Source organism: Sturnira hondurensis, unplaced genomic scaffold, assembly GCF_014824575.4.
Source record: "Sturnira hondurensis isolate 20B ecotype Veracruz unplaced genomic scaffold, ASM1482457v3 Scaffold0005329, whole genome shotgun sequence".
Classification (NCBI taxonomy): Eukaryota; Metazoa; Chordata; class Mammalia; order Chiroptera; family Phyllostomidae; genus Sturnira; species Sturnira hondurensis.
The window spans coordinates 2002663-2011880 of NW_028077960.1; the positions used below are offsets into that span (position 1 = coordinate 2002663).

General features: G+C 47.3%; 1 non-coding gene across 1 annotated transcript; it reads right to left on the minus strand.

Annotated features, from left to right (window-relative positions):
- Positions 1-3885: 3885 nt before the first annotated feature.
- On the minus strand, positions 3886-4015 carry LOC118987871 (small nucleolar RNA SNORA51). Its single transcript, XR_005066672.1, has one exon. It is a non-coding gene; the product is annotated as a small nucleolar RNA SNORA51 (small nucleolar RNA).
- Between the last annotated feature and the right edge of the window lie 5203 nt (positions 4016-9218).

The window sequence follows — 9218 nt, forward strand, 5'->3', positions numbered from 1 at the left end:
AAGATTTCTTTTTTTATGTATTTTTTAAATGAGCATTCTTTTTTCATAAAGATTGTATTTATTTATTTTCAGAGAAAGGGGAAGGAAAGGGGGAAGAGAGGGAAACACTGGTGTGTCATTGCCTTTCACATGCCCCTGCTGGGGACCTGGCCCGCAACCCAGGCACGTGCCCTGGGAATTGAACTGCGACCCCTTTGTTCACAGGCCTGCACTCAATCCACTGAGCTACACCAGCCAGGGCTAGATTTTTAAATGAATAAAGGAATAAAGAGACATAATCAGCCCTTGATGAAGCACCATTAACTTACAGAGGCCTGGCATACGTACTTGTGTGAGGTACCCAGGTAGACTGGCATCCTATGGGCAGGGACTTTCCTTTCCTTGTCAGCCTACAGCCTGCCCAAGCCCAGATCTGTGCAGGTGGTGTGGTCTGCCTGACTGCATGATCGGCAGCCAATTTCTTGCCCATCTACCTGTGATGCAATAAGTCAAGGGGCCTGGCTCTGGCCTGTGTAGCTTAGTTGGTTGGAGCATCGCCCCATACACTGAAAAGTTGTGGGTCAATTCCTAGTCAGGGCACATACCCAGGCTGTGCGTTCAATCTCCAGTTGGGGAGCTTATGAGAGGCAACCGATAGATGTTTTTCTATTATATCAATGTTTCCAAAGCAATGAAAAAAAATATGTCCCCAGGTGAGAATTTTAAAAAAGTCAAGGGGCCTGCAAAGGCCATCTGAACTTTGGACCAGGCCCTCCATTGTTGGTATTATGGCCACTGACCCACCCCTGAATGTCAGGCTGGCTGGTGAACACAGCAGGAACTAATCCTGAAGCCCACAAACCTTCTACACATGCATGATCTTGCAGACTTTCTGCCCTTCAACCCAGAGCATACCTGCACCTAGACTACCACAGTCTCTCCAGGAGCCCCAGAGGGACTGAGCTGGAGCCACAGCAGAATCTGCAGACTAGGGATACAGTCCTGGCTCCAAAATACCTACCATTCAATTTCTCAGTGTTCCTGTTCATTGATCACAGAGATGGGGCAACTCAATGAATGACCTGTTTTTCCTAGAAATCCCCTGCATTGGCCACTGCTCCTCTGAAGGTCCAGGAAAATCAGAGAAGACTGCAGAAGACTTTGGGGCCTCCAGTGTGCCCCAGCCACCATCACACATACACTCTCCTTCCCCAGACACTGCTCACATGCCTGTCCCAGAAGAAGCCACATAGACTGCAGGGATGGCCTGGGAAATCGCCTGTCACACTTCAAGACCAAAAAGCCTCTATCTCTCCAGTTGTTTTTTCCCTCTGGTCTTCCTCCAAAGATCCTAAACCTGGGAGGCAGCATGACCCACAAAAAGAGCAAGGGTGTGGAGACAGCACAGCTTCCCCACTTAAAAGCTGTGAAACCTTCAGAAAGTAAGTACTCCTTTCAGCCTCAGTTTTCTCATCTGTTGTAAGGGAACAAAAAAAATCTATCTTAGGAATTGCTATGAGGATTACATAATAAATGGTGGCTGTTAATTCCCAGGGCATGGTTGCTGAGCCATACTTCCCTCTGGTGCTCTGTACGTAGGGTAACTACACATCCCAATTTGCCCAAGACAGACCCAATTGATGCCTATTGTCCTGGCAAATTCATTATCCCTTTTCATTCTCAGAAGTGACCACTTTGGACAAAAAAAAGACATGGTCAGCCTATCTGTACCTCTCTCTATTCCCAACTCAAGTCTGGCCTGTGTGAGCAGCACCACCCATTTCTATTCTCCCCTCTTAGAGGACATATTTTAGTTTGTAGTTAGTATAATTTTTATACTCTTCTCTCTAAGCCTCAGGTTCTTATTTTTTTAATGGGGATAGCAATGCCTATCTTGAAGAACTGTTGGGAGAGTTACATGAGATAGGGTTTGCAAAGCTCACGTTTGGCACAGGCCTGGTGCCAGATAAACATGAGTTCCCTTACATGGCCTTCTCTCCCAGGTTCCCATCATGCCAATTTCTCCCCAAGGGAGCAGCTCCAGAATTCAACTTTCACCCTACCAAGAGTACAATTTTTATTTTTTAAAGATTTTATTTATTCAGTTCTAGACAGGGGGGAAGGAGGAAGAGGAGAGAAACATTGATGTGTGAGAGAAATATCTCGATCAGTTGCCTCTCACAGGCCCCAACCAGGAACCTGGCCCACAACTCAGGCGTGTGCCCTGACCAGGAATTGAACCAGTGACCAATCTACTGAGACACACCAGCCAGGGCATGAGTACAATTTTTAGAAGTTCCAAGGTGACATGAGCTCCTAAGCCATGATTTCTCCAGAGAACAAGAAATGATTTTCACCCCACCCTCAATGTGAACCCTTCAGCCTTCACCTACTGTGCCCAAGCAAACAAAGGTACCTTTGAACTCTACACCCTCTTCCAGGAATCCAGAAAGCCAAAAGGGAATCTGCAGGGCCTCCATTCCCCGGGGACTTGCTATGTGGGCTAGCAGGCCAAAGGTGACCACATACTCTCAGCAGATAGAATCACCATGAGACCAGGTCATTGCAGCAAGGGGATGACGTTCCCAGATTACACCTGGATTATCAGCATGTTCTCCAAAGGCCCTGAAGCTCAAATGTACCATTTGCCTCTTGCCCTCACACTTTCCTACTCCCAACATTCTTTTGCTATTACACAGCAGTTCTGGCCAGATCCTGCCCCTTGCCTTGCCTTAGGCAGTACCAAACCTGCCTTGAATATTGTAGAATATTTGGTTCTACCAGGAAGGTCCCAGGATAAACAACCTGTCAGTCACTAGGATCTGACTCCAGGGTTCTTTGTATAGAGGTAGTTGCATGACATTTCAGATTTTTGTGCTTCCCTAAAAAATATGTATGAAGGAAGCTTCAGGAAGAAAAAGGTAGTGAAGCAGCCACTAAATTGGGACTAAAAAACCAGGTATCTGGTTGTAGTGGTCACAGTAGTGGTTAACATGTGTTGTGTGTGGTAGTAGTGGTATGTGTTGCTGGTGTGCGGTGTGTACTGGTAGTATGTGTGTGATGGTGGTGGCATGTGTGGTATCTGGTGGTGGTGGCAGTGGTATGTGGTGATGGTATGTGGTAGTAGTGGTGGTGGAGTGGTGGTGTGTATGGTAATAGTGGATGGTAATTGTGTGTGGTGGTGGTGGTGATGGTGTATGGTAGTGCATGGCATGTTGTGTGTGATGCTGGTGCTATGTGTGGCATGTGGTAGTAGTGTGTGCTGGTGATGGTGGTGTATGGTATGTGTTGATGGTGTGTGGTGTGTGGTGTAAGGGTGTTTCAGGAGATAAATGCTAGTGAATTGGGGCACCTAGTTCTGGGGCAGCAGCAACCTCTTTGGTAGCTGTAGGGCAGAAAGAGAAAGGGTGACCCTGATATTCCCATGTGTAAAATGGAATTAAATACCTTAGTTGAGTCTATCCTGATGCTGCTGAGTTAGGAGGGCAAAATAAGATCAAGAAAACTCTTGGCAGTACACAGAATGCATACCACATATATATAACCTGAATATAGTCTGGGGCTCCCTATGGCTCAGTACTATACAGATCATGCTAAAGAACCACATGCTGGTAAAGGTACCTAAAAGGAACCCCAATCTTTTTTAGAAGATTTTTAATTTTTAAAAAGATTTTATTTATTTATTTTTTTAGAGGGGAAGGGAGGGAGAATGAGAGGGAGAGAAACACCAATGTGCAGTTGCCTCTTGCACGCCCCCTACTGGAGACCTGGCCCTCAACCCAGGCATGTGCCCAGACTGGGAACTGAACCAGTGACTCCTTATTTTGCAGATCCACACTCAATCCACTGAGCCACACCAGCCAGGGTAATTTTTTAAATTTATTTATTTTAATTAAAAATTTTTTTCCATGTCCCCCCTTTCAAAATACAGACCAGGGAAAGGGCCTGGGCCGAGGTGTATGGGGTGGGTTCACTCTGCTTCCTCCTCATGTACAGGTGGTGTGAGAACACAGACTGTGGTAAGCACCAGGAGGCCAATTTTTATTTATTTTTAGAGAGAGGGAGAGAAACATCAATGTATGGTTGCCTCTCATGTGCCCCACACACCAACCAGGGGCCTGGCCTACAACCCAGGCATGTGTCCTGACTGGGAATCGAACCAGTGACCCTTTGGTTTCCACGCCGGCACTCAATCCACTCAACCACACCAGCCAGGGCCTAACCCCAATCTTTACTTGGGTCTCTTGAAGAACATCAAAGTGTGTCCAACTCACGATTCTCAGCAACATTCATCAAAAATCCTTTTACCCCCATCCCCATCTCCTTGTACCTCTTACCAGCTCTGAGGCTCCACAAGCCCATCCAGCTGTAGCCCAACTCCTGGCCACCTACACGGCTCTGCTGCCACCCCCTGCATGCAGGCCCCCTCAGCACTCAGGTTAACGGAGTCCCTTCTCCTAGTTGTAATTTCCCTCCCCCTTAACCCATTACCTGATTTGCCATGGCAAAGGAGACTCTGGGACCGGTCCCAAAGTAGGGCTCCTTTCCTCTTTCTTCCCATCTACTCAGTTGCGTACCTCAATTGGCTCTTTCTAATTTTACACTACAAAATGCCCAAGAACCATTAAGGCAGACTGAACAATCCTGAGAGAAAAAAACTGGTAAGCAAAGCACAGTATTTTTTAGAGGGTGGCACTGGGGACTTAATCATCTTGCCCAGCACACACACAACTGTCAGGAAGTTCTTCACTCCTCCACTGTCCACAAGGACTGGTCTTCCATCATGCTGATTTTCTTTCACATTGTCACTCAGTTTTGCACTCCCTCCCTCCCTCCCTCTCCAGACCCACAGATGTGGCCAAGGCCTCAGCACAGCGTGGCCTCCTGGTTTAGCATCTGGCTTTCTCGCTGACTCCAGCTTCTCAATTTTCCAGCCTGTCCCGCAAACCTCACAGCTGACCTTTCCCACACTCGGCAGGCACCATGCTTCCCTAGTCCATGGAGTCCAAGTTGGCACTTGGGAACCTGCATGGAGCATGTGGCAGCTTCTCTGCACTCTCCCTATCTGCCTCAGCTGCACTGGGCCTCCAGGAAGCACCCACCTGAGTTCTGACACCTCCGAATGGCCACCCTAACTCCCTTTCGATTCTGAACCACAGCTCTTAAAGTTTGTACCATACAATCTCACTCCTGATTTTCTCTTTTGATTATTTTAAAACTTTGAGTCTTCTTCCCATAAGCCATAAGCTCTTCCAGTTCAGGCACTTAAAAGGCATTGTGAAAAGGATGCAGAGGTCCTCAAAGCCATCTTCCTCTATTAGCTCACAAGAAAAACAGACCTGTCTACTCCAAGGGCCTTGATGGAAATCGCCAGGTCTCCTTGCCGAGTCACTTTTAAGAACTTCTGAATAACAGGGAAGAAGGAGCCCTTTTATACAAGCATGTATTCAACTGCTTTTGCAGTAGATAATTCATTCAGCTGGCTCAAAACTTAAAATGAAGTCAGCCAGTTCCCCTGCTGAGTGGCAAACAATGTCCGGTGTCTTGTTTATTTTTCAATAGGTATTTGATGCATGTATAAGCCGGGATGAATATATTCTTTTCTCACTTTTTTTACACACAGCTGGTATGCAATACTCATTTTCTGCCTCTTACATTTTCTTTTAAGCAATGTATTTCAGACATCACCCAATACAAGCACCTGGGGAGCTTCCCCACACTTTGCCTTGTGGCCATGTAGAGTTACATGTAGGAATGACCCTAATTTATTTAAGCAATCTCCAGCTCTTAAATAGTGAGGGTGTCTCCAGTCTTTCACTACCATTGACAATGCTGCAGTGAATAGCCTGGCTGAAATATGAGGTCTGTCTGGGAAAAGTCCAGTCATTGTTTATAATGAGAACGTTTTCTGTGACATCAATGTAATCTGAGAGCCAAGGAGAGGGGACTGGAATGCACATGCATGAACAATGATGACTTCACTGTACTAGGCACTGAGAATGGTAGATGCTGTCAAGTGAGCGTGTGCACTGTGTGGCCATCACATTCAAAATGACTGAGCAAGTACAGCAATGAATCTGCATCCAATTTTGTGCTAAGCTTGAACATTCCTCTGCAGAAACTATTCAGATGATTCAGAGGGCCGCAGCTACGGGTATGTGGTGATTGGCAGCTTCAAAATGACAGTGTGTCCTCTCATGCATCATGTCTTGTGTAGTGTTTTTGAGAAACATCAAATCACCCAAATGACTCAGCTCCCCTATAGGCCAGATTTGGTGCCCTGTGACTTCTGGCTTTTCCCAAAACTAAAATCACCTGAAAGGGAAGAGAATTCAGACCATTGATAAGATTCAGGAAAATATGTCAGAGCAGCTGATGGTGACTAGGAGAACTGTGTGAGGTCCCAAGGCGCCTACTGTGAAGGGGACCGAGGCATCATCATCCTATGTACAATGTTTCTTGTATCTTTTATCTTCTTCAATAAATGTCTCTATCTTTCATAGTTGATGGCTGGCTACATTCTGGATGGACCTCATATACTGTCATATATGTTGTGTCTCTATGGGACAAATCCTAGAATTTCTAGGGAAGGTAATATGTGATTCTGAAAGGTATTTTTAGATTGCTCTCCAAAGAACAAAATGTGAAGGTGCACATTCTCCACCCACATTCGTGCTATCTAATAGGTGAAATTTGTATCAGTGTAATTGGATTTACACCGCTCTCCTTATGTAGTTCAGTAGCTTTTTATGGTCAAGGGTGTGTATCGGTGTTTTTATCCTCTACTCACTTTTCTAATCAATGTACAGGAGTTCTTTAGGTGTTAGGGGATTAGATCTTTGTTCTATGAACTACAGATAATTTCCCCCAGTTTGTCTGTCTTTTGACCTTGCCTTTGAGCTCTTGCTAGGCAAAATTACTTTTCTGTAGTCAAATTTACCAGCCTTTGCTTTTATGGCTCCTAGGCTATGTGTGTCTTGTTCAGAAAAGAACAGGACTGACCGCCCCCTTCCACCCCCACCCCCGCCGATCCCCCTATACACCTTTTAAATTTTTCTCAATGTAAGAAGCTTGGAACGACTTACCAGGTTTAGTGAGGAACAGGGCAACTGCTCCCCTCCAGCAGATCCCAGTTTTAGGGGGACACAAAGTAAACTCACTACTGCAATACTGTGTTACAACAAGTGAGAAGGGGCACAATGGGCCCCGGCCCGAGTTGGCCAGAGAAGGCTTTCCCAAGGAGGTGGCCCCTAGGCACATGGGAGGCATGCGGAGGAGTTGGCCAGAGGAAGAATGACCTCCCAGTCAAAGCAGCAGCATGTGCAAAGGCAAGAAGCAACAAGACGCTGTCGAGGTTGTCCCGTCTGGCAAAAGGACAGACAGCCCTGAAGGGTTGGTATGTGGTAAGAGGCACAGCTAGAAAGGAAGGCAAGAGCCAGATAACAGAGGGCCAAGCATGTCCTGCCCAGGAGTCAGGGCCTTACCCTGAGGCAGTGGCACAGGGACACATCAGCCTATGGAGGAAGAACTAACAGTTCAGTGTGGAGGCCACGCCCTGGCTCGGAGGTTTCTTGCCAACAGCAGCAGCCCCAGCAGCCTACAGGCTCCAGAGGCCAAACGAGAGTACAAATTTCAGACCCAAATGTTCTGTCCTGTCAAACTCCCAGAATTCTACAAAAAATCATCGGGGAAGCCCTGGCACAACCAGTGGCTCAGCTGGTTGGATCATCATCCCATACACCAAAAGGTTGCAGATTCGGTCCCCAGTCAGGGCACATACCTGGATTGTGGGTTTGATCCCCAGTCTCTCTAAAATCAAATACAATTATCCTCAGGTGAGAATTAGAAAAAGACAATCATCAGGGAAGCTAGCACCTTCTCTAAGAAAGATTTCTGCCCAGTGACAACTTCAAGAGCTTTACCTCAGAGGGAAGCCCTGTTTACCACTCCAATCTCAGCGCCCCTCCAGCAGACAGGGCCAGGTTAATGCAACTCAGGCTCTAGGCACAGACCAGAGAGCTGGGGCCCTCAGCTCTAGCCAAGGACCCCCATGCGATACGGGCGACAGAGCTGCAGGACGGCCACGACGGAGTGGCCGGCCCCAAGTGATGGGATCTCCAGGGGGCCCACATCCAAGGGAGTCTCTCTCCTTCCAGCTAACAAGGCTCGCTCAGCTCTGAGTAGCCAGAGCTGTTTTCAGAGGCATCAGGAAAACCTACAGATTTCTCTGCTCCTGTGACCTTCTGTCAGAACAGGTATTTTGTGCCAGGACTCCTGGGCAACTGTCTTCCCAAATGTCCAGCACAAAGGCTGTCCCACAGCGAGAACTCAGTAAATGGTAGCAGTTGCTGTTAAAACTGGAAAGCCTCACCATTCATTAGCAGGGTGCTGAGGGAAAGGAAGGGCCATGTGGACAGGAGGAAGGGTGTTCATTCCAGTGGAACTTGGCGATCGTCTCTAGATTCCAATGCTCCATGCCTTCCTCATACCCCAACCTCCAAACCAGTCAAACAGGCTGGTTCTTAAAGCTGCCATTTTAGTTATATTTCCTTCAGTGCCCTAAGGCAGTTTTATCCCAAAGGGTCACTTGCTTAAGTTAAATGATATGGAAAAAAAAGGCTCTTGGAAGCTGCTGGAAGCTTTGGTTCTAGCAGGCAGGCTTCCTGGTACCCCTTGACAGCACCTCTACCCTCAGAGGCATACACAGGGTCCTACTCACCCCTGGCCTGGAAGGCAGGAGGGCAAGAAGCCAGCCCTAATCTCAGCTCCAAATAGGCAGACAAGCACCTTCCCAGTGCAGCCACCGAACAGCATTTAGGTCAAAGGCAGAATGCAGAGCGTGTCTAGGGCTAAGCACATGTCTAGGAGTCTGCTTTCCCACCTGTGTGTGCTGTGGCGGGAGGAGGGAGGAGGGAGGTAGAGACACTAAGGCTCCGTCTTAGGCACAGCAAAAGTGACAAGGACACCAAGAAACAAGGAGCCAAGGATCCAGGGCAGGCTCCAACTCTGCTGGTCGTGTGCCTGTCACGTGCATAAAGCGCCACGTCTGCTCAGGGTCGTGATTTTATTTTTCCCAAAGAGATAGTCCACTCCAGTAAATGTTAAGAACACTCACTAGTGAGTATACATATCTAGCTTTAACTTCCATTTATTTGACATTTAGTATGTAGGAGGCACTCAGTGGGGTGGTTATTCTGCACAAATGATCTGATCTGATCCTCTCAACAACTCCCTGAGGG